The sequence below is a fragment of the Lutra lutra genome, chromosome 5 (genome assembly GCF_902655055.1).
Source record: "Lutra lutra chromosome 5, mLutLut1.2, whole genome shotgun sequence".
Taxonomy (NCBI): Eukaryota; Metazoa; Chordata; class Mammalia; order Carnivora; family Mustelidae; genus Lutra; species Lutra lutra.
This window is the reverse complement of record NC_062282.1, coordinates 128,482,500-128,491,850: the sequence shown is the minus strand read 5'-3', so window position 1 is coordinate 128,491,850 and position 9,351 is coordinate 128,482,500. Positions and strand designations below refer to the sequence as shown.

Sequence of the window (9,351 nt, the reverse complement as noted above, 5' to 3'; positions counted from 1 at the left end):
AACCAGGAAATCAAAGAATAACTTCTGCAATTCATGGAAACAAATGAGAATTAAGACACTTCGGTCCAAAACCTATGGGATACAGAAAGGGTGGTCCAAAGGAGGAAATACATAGCCATCCAAACCTCCCTCAAAAAAACTGAAAAATACACCTTAGAGAACTGGAGAATCAACAAGAAATTAAGCCAACCCCGTACACAAGAAGGGAATAATCAAGATTAGAGTAGAGATCAATGAGACAGAAACTAGAGATACAGTAGAATACATCAATGAAACTAGAAGCTGGTTTTTTGAAAGAATAAGATCAATAAACCATTGGCCAAAACTAATCTGAAAGAAAAAAAGAGGACCCAAATTAATAAAATTATGAGTGAAAAGGGAGAGATCATGACTAACACCAAGGAAATACAATCATCAGAAATTATTCTCAACAGTTATATGCCAATAAGTTAAGCAACCTAGACAAAATGGATGCATTCCTCGAAACCTATAAACTTCCAAAACTAAATTAGGAAGAAACTGACAACCTGAATAGACAAATATCCAGTAACAAGATTGAAGCAATGATCAAAAACCTCCCAAAAAACAAGAGCCAGGACCTGATGGATTCTCTGGGAATTCTACCAAACATTCAAAGAAAAAAAAATAATAGCTCTTCTCCTGAAACTGTTTCAAAAAACAGAAACAGAAGGAAAACTTCCAGACTCTTTTTATGAAGCCAGCATTACCCTGATCCCCAAACCAGGCAAAGACCCCACCAAATAGGAGAATTTCAGACCAGTATCCCTGATGAATATGGATGCCAAGATTCTCAAAAAGATTCTAGCTAATAGGGTCCAAAAATACATTAAAAAGATTATCCACCATGACCAGGTGGGATTTATCGATGACATGTAAGGTTGGTTCAACATTTGCATATCATTCAGTGTGACAGAACAAATCAATAAGAGAGAAGAACCACACAGTCCTCTTAATTGATGCAGAAAAAGCATTTGACAAGATACAGTATCCATTCCTGATTAAAATGATTCAAAGTATAGGGATAGAGGGAACATTCCCCAATTTCATAAAATCTATCTATGAAAAACTCACAGCAAATATCGTCCTCAATGGCAAAAAGCTGACAGCCTTCCCTTTGAGATCAGGAACACGACAAGGATGTCCACTCTCGCCACTGTTGTTCAACATAGTACTAGAAGTCCTAGCAACAGCAATCAGACAACAAAAAGAAATAAAAGGTATTCAAATTGGCAAAGAAGTCAAACTCTCTCTCTTTGCAGATGACATGATACTTTATATGGAAAACCCAAAGGACTCCATTCCAAACTACTAGAACTCATACAGCAATTCAGTAATGTGGCAAGGATACAAAATCAAAGTACAGAAATCAGTTGCTTTCTTATACAATAACAATGAAAATATAGAAAGGGAAATGAGAGAATCGATTCCATTTACTATAGCACCAGAATCATAAGATACCAGGGAATAAACCCAACCAAAGGGATAAAGAATCAGTACTCGAGGAACTACAGAACATTTATGAAAGAAATTGAAGAATCACAAAAATATGGAAGAGCATTCCATGCTCAGGGATTGGAAGAATAAACATTGTTAAAATGTCTACACGGCCTAGAGCCATCTGTACTTTCAATGTCATCCCGATCAAAATTCCACCAGCATTTTTCAAAGAGCTGAAAAAAACAATCCTAAAATTTGTATGGAAACAGAAGAGACCCTGAATTGCTAAGGAAATGTTGAAGAAGAAAAACAAAATAGGGGGCATCACGTTGCCTGATTTCAAGCTTTACTACAAAGCTGTGATCACCAAGAGAGCATGGTACTGGCACAAAACAGACACATAGACCAGTGGAACAGAGTAGGGAGCCTAGATATGGACCCACAACTCTACGGTCAACTAATCTTCTGCAAAGCAGGAAAAAATATATAGTGGGGAAAAAAAAAACAGTCTCTTCAATAAATGGTGCTGGGAAAACTGGACAGCTATGTGTAGAAGAATGAAACTCAACCATTCTCTTACACCATACACCAAGATAACTCGAAATAGATAAAAGACCTCAATGTTGAGGCAGGAATCTATCAAAATCCTAGCAGAGAACACAGGCGGTAACCTTTTCGACATCAGCCATATCAACTTCTTTCAAGATATGTCTCCAGGGACGCCTGGGTGGCTCAGTTGGTTAAGCGGCTGCCTTCAGCTCAGGTCATGATCCCAGCCTCCTGGGATCCAGTCCCACATCGGACTCCTTGCTCGGCAGGGAGCCTGCTTCTCCCTCTGCCTCTGCCTGCCTCTCTGTCTGCCTGTGCTCGCTCACTTTCTCTCCCTCTGTCTCTGACAAATAAATAAATAAAATCTTTAAAAAAAAAAAAAAAAAGATGTCTCCAGAGGCAAAGGAAACAAAAGCGAAAATGAACTTTTGGGACTTCATCAAGATCAAAAGCTTCTGCCCAGCAAAGGAAACAGTCAACAAAACAAAGAGGCCACCCACGGCATGGGAGAAGATATTCACAAATGACACTACAGACAAAGGGCTGATATCCAAGATCTATAAAGAGCTCCTCAAACTCAACACACGCAAAACAGATAAACACGTCAACAAATGGGCAGAAGACATGAACAGACACTTCTCCAATGAAGACATAAAACTGGCTAACAGACACATGAAAAAATGTTCATCATCATTAGCCATCAGGGAGATTCAAATCAAAAGCACATTGAGATACCACCTTACACCAGTGAGAATGGCCAAAATCAACAAGACAGTAAGCAACAAGTGTTGGAGAGGATGTGGAGAAAGTAAGAGGGAAACCTCTTACACTGTTGGTGGGAATGCAAGTTGGTGCAGCCGATTTGGAAAACAGTGTGGAGATTCCTTAAGAAATTTTAAATAGGGCTTCCCTATGACCCTGCAATGGCACTACTGGGTATTTACCCCCAAAGACACAGATGTAGTGAAAAGAAGGGCCATCTGTACCCCAATGTTCATAGCAGCAATGTCCATGGTCGCCAAACTGTGGAAAGAGCCAAAATGCCCTTCAACAGACGAATGAATAAAGAAGATATGGTCCATATACACTATGGAGTATTATGCCTCCATCAGAAAGGATGAATACCCAACTTCTGTATCAACATGGACGGGACTAGAAGAGATTACGCTGAGTGAAATAAGTCAAGCAGAGTGAGTCAAGTATCATATGGTTTCACTTGTGGAGCATAAGGAATAACATGGAGGACATGGGGAGATGGAGGGGAGAAGTGAGTTGGGGGCAACTGGAGGGGAAGACAAACCATGAGAGACTGTGGACTCTGAGAAACAAACAGTGTTTTGGATGGGGGGGTGAGAGGTTGGGCGAGCCTGGTGGTGGGTATAATGGTGGGCACATATTACATGGAGCACTGGGCATAGTACATAAACAATAAATTTTGGAACACTGAAAATTAAATTTAATTTTAAAAAAAGAATGAAAAGGTATCACACATGATACAGTAAAAGACATAGACAATGAAAAATAGAATAGTAAATTTTAAGATCAAGCAATAATTAATAGACATAAAATGAGGAAGTAATAGCAAAAGGTACAGAAATTATACATACACACACACATACATATATACATACATACAATCCAAGTGAAAACAAAAGGAAAAGCAAATAATACATATTAAAAACTATAATTTAATATAACTTTCCTGAAATAAAGAATTATACCTTAATATTGAAAGAGAATATCATTTCTCAAAAAAAATTTTTTTTTTAAGACTTTAGTTATTTGAGAAAGAAAGTGCAAGACCGTGAGACAGGATGAGCAGAGGGAAAGGACAGATGGAGAGGCAGACTCACCATTGAGTTGGAGCCTGAGTTCAATCCTAGGACCCTGAAATCAGAACCTGAGCGTTAGGCAGACATTTAACTGATGAAGCCACCCAGGTCCCCTCTCAGAGAAAAGTTTTACAAGCAACCCATACCAATACATACTTGGGTAAAATTATTTCATTTAAACTCCAAATGCTTTCACAAGTGACTTGCTTTAAATAACTTTAACGATAATCCAAGTACTACTTAAATATTTGAAAAATAAACACAGGGAAAAATAACCCTTCTAAATTCTTGTTATAAAGTGAGTATATTATTGATTATAAAACCTGATAAGGGGCGCCTGGGTGGCTCAGTGGGTTAAGCCGCTGCCTTCGGCTCAGGTCATGATCCCAGGTCCTGGGTTCGAGCCCCACATCGGGCTTTCTGCTCAGCGGGGAGCCTGCTTCCTCCTCTCTCTCTGCCTGCCTCTCTGCCTACTTGTGATTTCTCTCTGTCAAATAAATAAATAAAAATCTTAAAAAAAAAACTGATAAAAATGCTCCAAAAAAGAAATCTAAAAACCAACCATTTATGTGAATATTAATAAAAATCTTTGACTTATAAATTTAATATTATTACAATTTAGAAATGGACCTTTTTTCTTGAGATAAAAAATTATAAGGTCTATATGAAAGGATAAATAGAGAAAATACAGAAACCATGAAAAGGATATTTTAATCCCTTCTATATGAAGTGTATTTTATGACCTCTATATGCAAGAGAATAAGATATTCAAAAATGAATGGACTAAGAAAATCTGAGAATAGAAATATTTGCAAATAAGAACTTAGTATATTAGAAACATAACATTAGGAATTGGTGAGAATAATATTCCCCATAATTAGTAGTTTTGGAATAATGGCATAACCACACAAAGAAAAGACAAAATTATCTCCAGAATAAATATGTCAGTATTAGAAGAAATTAATTCACCTTTAAACTTGATAATTACTCTTAATTATGATTCACAAAATATAATTAATAGTAATTTTAGTTATGTTACTTGTCCAAAAAATAGCACAAACATTATAATCAATAAATAACAAATGACAAAACAATGAAACACATTTGCAATGAAAAATGTTTAAGGGCCATCAGATTTATTCATTAATAGGATTTTAAGATAGGGTAATTTGGAATATAGACCTAGTCAGATATTCAGGTATATTCCAAGGATAAAAAGAAATGCAAGTTTTTGTCAGCATTATGCATAGACTAAAATAATAATGACAAGGAGAAGATTAGCACAGACCCTGTGACATACTAACATGTAAATTCATGAGACATTCCATATTTTTCTATACACTTTAACATGGTAAAAATGGTAATTTTGTTACGCATATTGACCATAATAAAAATAAATAAACTGATAGATACAAAAGAATAGAAAAGATCTTAATTAAAATAATGTAAACATTAAAAAAGTGCAGATATCTTAAATGTTTTGATAATCTTAATTTTCATAAAAATACTGTATTGGTAACATTCTAAGTTTGTATTGATGCTTAAAAAATTAGAAATATCTGGGCGCCTGGGTGGCTCAGTGGATTGAGCCGCTGCCTTCGGCTCAGGTCATGATCTCAGGGTCCTGGGATCGAGTCCCGCATCGGGCTCTCTGCTCAGCGGGGTGCCTGCTTCCCTCTCTCTCTCTCTCTCTCTGCCTGCCTCTCCGTCTACTTGTGATCTCTCTCTGTCAAATAAATAAATAAAATCTTTAAAAAAAAATTAGAAATATCTAGCTGTTAGATCAATCTCAGTAAGAACAAGAAAAATGAAAACTAGACATAATAACCTCTTGATGTGGTATGATAGAAACTACAATTCCCCGTGAAGTATTAATATAAAAAAGATAGGACAAATCTGATCAGCCTTCTAAATGTAACCACTCTTTAAAGCAAAAGGTATGCAGACCACCTTAACTGATACAAAAGGAGACAATGAGCAAAATTCAAAATGTGCAGTTATATAGGATCAATACCTTTGGTTTCTTTATCAAATAAATTGAAAGAAAAAAATGGATGGGAAGCTTATAAATCAAAAGCAATTTAAATTGTATCAATGAAATGCACTGAATATCTTTTGTTTCCTGATTCAAACAAACTAGTAAGTTAAAAATACTATGAAATATTGAAAGAAATGTTAATACTGTGTTTTTCACATTAAAGGTTTGTATTTAATTACTTTAGAAAAGATAAAAATATTGGAATTATGATTTTTAAAGCGTCTTTTATAGATACATATTAAAGTGTCTTTATAGATACTGCATGCTCGGATGTACTGAAGTGCTATCTAGGATTTATCTGAAAATAAAAGTGGGGGGATGTCGATTGAGAATTAGTATAGACTTAGAGTAGAATATACTGACTATTCTGAAAGTGGATATTAGATCCATAAAGGTTCATTATGTCACTTTTTCCTTTTATATATTTACACTCTTCCAAAATTTTTTTAGGTACTACCCACATTAAAATCACAAAAAAAATAATAATGGATGAGGAAAAATCATCATCTCAAGTTATTTAAAAGCTATGCATGAGAAGAAACAATAAAAAAGAATGTAAGCTTATACATGCTTTATCTTTTAAAAAATCTATTTATACTGTTTCAACTCGCTGACCAATATGCTTATACTTTTTTTAAATTTTAAGTATATGTGACTGGACATACAGAAAATCAGTAACCAAAAAATGTTGGTCAAATCCTTTTGTGAGAAAGTAAGCATTTCTTGGCTTTTTAAAATTTATTTTTAACATCAACTAATCTTAAGGATTAGGCATTAAATGCCAGTTACTTTTTAAAGTACATTTGCTATTTACTCTCCACTAGGGAGAAATGTGACCTCATTCCATGTTCTGAATAACACAACAGTGCCCTAGTGATTAGTCCATCAGGTCAGATGGGAGAAAAACACATAGCTCTGCACTTTTAACAACCTGCTCAGCCTTAGACTGGTTACCAAGGGATTTAAAGGCAAATCATGAAAAAATAAAAAGTCAATTGATTAAGCATAGTGGGCAATAAATAAATTCCATATTTATGTTACTGGCATAGGGGTAACAGTTTCCTGACAATGTATATCTTTTACACTCTATTCAGATAGAATAAACATGTAAAAGTTTAATTTCATTGTAAGCTTACAGTTTTGTAATTGGGAGGCTATTGTCATTTTAACTACCACCAGTGTCAAGCTGTGAAATGCTCCCATCAGCATGGAAGACTCCCTTATACCCCTCAGTAGTCAATTCTCTCCCCACCTTGCTTCTAAGCAATCACTGATCTTCCAGAAAGCAAACTGTGATTTTGCCTTTTCTAGAATTTCATATAAATTTCATACAAAGCCATAAAACATGTAGTCTTTAGTGAGCCGCTTCTTTCCTATGACACCTGACTACGCAAGACTGGAACACTTCGCTGCATCATTCCAGACCGTCTTCTTGATATAGTAGAGATAGCACTGAAAAAATAGGATTGAAGGCCTTAATCTTATCTCTTCCACTCCAATCTGTGAACTAAGATACACATTTTAACTTCTCTTGTCTGGCAACAGTAGGATGATCTGTCCTCCTCAAGGCTACTGTGTGGAGCTAACTGGAGAGGACAGATAAAGTGCTTTCTAAAGTGCAACACATAACACAGACCAATTCAGAAGAAAAGGATATCAGAAAAAAGATAAATGAGAGTTTAAAAAAAGATTTTATTTTTTTTTAAATTTTTTATTTATTTTATTTAACAGAGAGAGAGAGAGAGATCACAAGTAGGCAGAGAGGCATGCAGAGAGAGAGAAAGGGAAGCAGGCTCCTCTCTGATCAGAGAGCCTGATGTGGGGCTCGATTCCAGGACCCTGAGATCATGACCTGAGTCGAAGGCAGAGACTTTAACCCACTGAGCCACCCAGGCACCCCAAAAAAGATTTTATTAAGCACGAATAAATGTATATTAAAATATAAATTTTAAATATGCTTTTTCACTGTGCAAATGAGACTAAGATGAAGACAGAATATGTTTTATGAAATTGTAATAAAATAGAAAAAAAAACCCAAAACTTGAATTACAAAAAAGAACAATGTTCTATCAAAGCCTAATAAAACCCATCTTAAAAAAAAAAAACAAATAGCATGCCTGAGAAATATACTTCGTTCTCTTAATTTTTATCACCATCAAGAATTTATTCTACATAGGACACAACACATCTGACAAAGTTATAGTTATAAAACAGAGCATATAATCCTTGTCATATAATCCTTGTAGAGTTTCCTCTACTTTCCCTATCAACATGGAAAAGGGGTAAATAAAATGGCTTTTAAATACAATTTAAGGGGGCACCTGAGTGGCTCAGTGGGTTAAGCCTTTGCCTTCGGGTCAGGTTATGATCTCAGGGTCCTGGGATCCAGCCCCACATCAGGCTCCCTGCTCAGCAGGGAGCCTGCTTCCCGCCCCCCTCTCTGCCTGCTGCTCTGCCTACTTGTGATCTCTCTCTCTGTGTCAAATAAATAAAAGCTTTAAAAAAATTTAAAAAATTTTTTAAAAAAATAAATACAATTTAAGGACAAGGAAAGAACACTCTTCCAGAAAAATAAAATCATAAAGATTATGTGAAGGATGACATTATTTTTTTTTTTTTTTTACCTGCTGTCAAGAAAGAAGTCATCTACTGTCCCTACATCCACATCACTGTGATGGATCTCCTTTTCTGATCCAACTCTGAATCTTGAAGTTTCCCTCTGCTTTTCTGTACCCAAGGGGAAAGGTCACACCATAACTGCAGTGTTATAGGCTTGAAAATTTCTGACACAAAGAGGAAACTGAGAAAATTAAGGAGGTATAAAAGACCATGACACTTGGGAAGGGGTAAAGAATGGGTTATATGAGAAGATAGCTCATCTGGGTAGGTTGAATTTTGCCAGCTAAAGGAAAATGCAAGTGGAATGCCTGAAATATCCAGTCTGTGTGGAAATTTTAGGAAGGCTAAAGACAGAACACTTGACTTTTTTGCCTTTTTGTCTTTGTAAGTTAGATAAATTATACAGATCTGAAGTAAAGTACTAACAGGGATTTTTCAAGCATCTATAGGCTTTTATCCAGTAAAGAAAAGGAGAATCTTCAATCCTTGACTATAAAATGTCAAATCTCAATCAGATGTGTGAGGTATTTTCATTAATGATGGCCACAGGATAAAAAGGTTGATCTATTAATCTGGCTAACTAAAAAATAAGATTAATGCCCCCTTGTTTTGGTCACTCTATTTAAGAAAAAAAGACAAATATAAGCGAGTTAAATAAATTTCAAATCACTGTTTAGTACAGTGAGTATAGAAGTGTGTAGCATACTGAACAATAGTTTTATTAGTAATGATGAAGAAAGGGTAATCCTTTAAGGCTGGAACACTGGAAAATTTCAAGAAGTTATTAATGTATATGACAGCAGAGTTGGAAGTTTAAATTAAGAAACTAAAAACAAATAAAAACTCAGAAAAATT

The 9,351-nt window shown here is 35.4% G+C and overlaps 1 non-coding gene across 1 annotated transcript; it reads left to right on the top strand.

Annotated features, from left to right (window-relative positions):
• The first annotated feature begins 5,062 nt into the window (after positions 1–5,062).
• On the top strand, positions 5,063–5,173 carry LOC125101444 (U6 spliceosomal RNA). Its single transcript, XR_007127845.1, has one exon. It is a non-coding gene; the product is annotated as a U6 spliceosomal RNA (small nuclear RNA).
• The last annotated feature ends 4,178 nt before the right edge of the window (positions 5,174–9,351 follow it).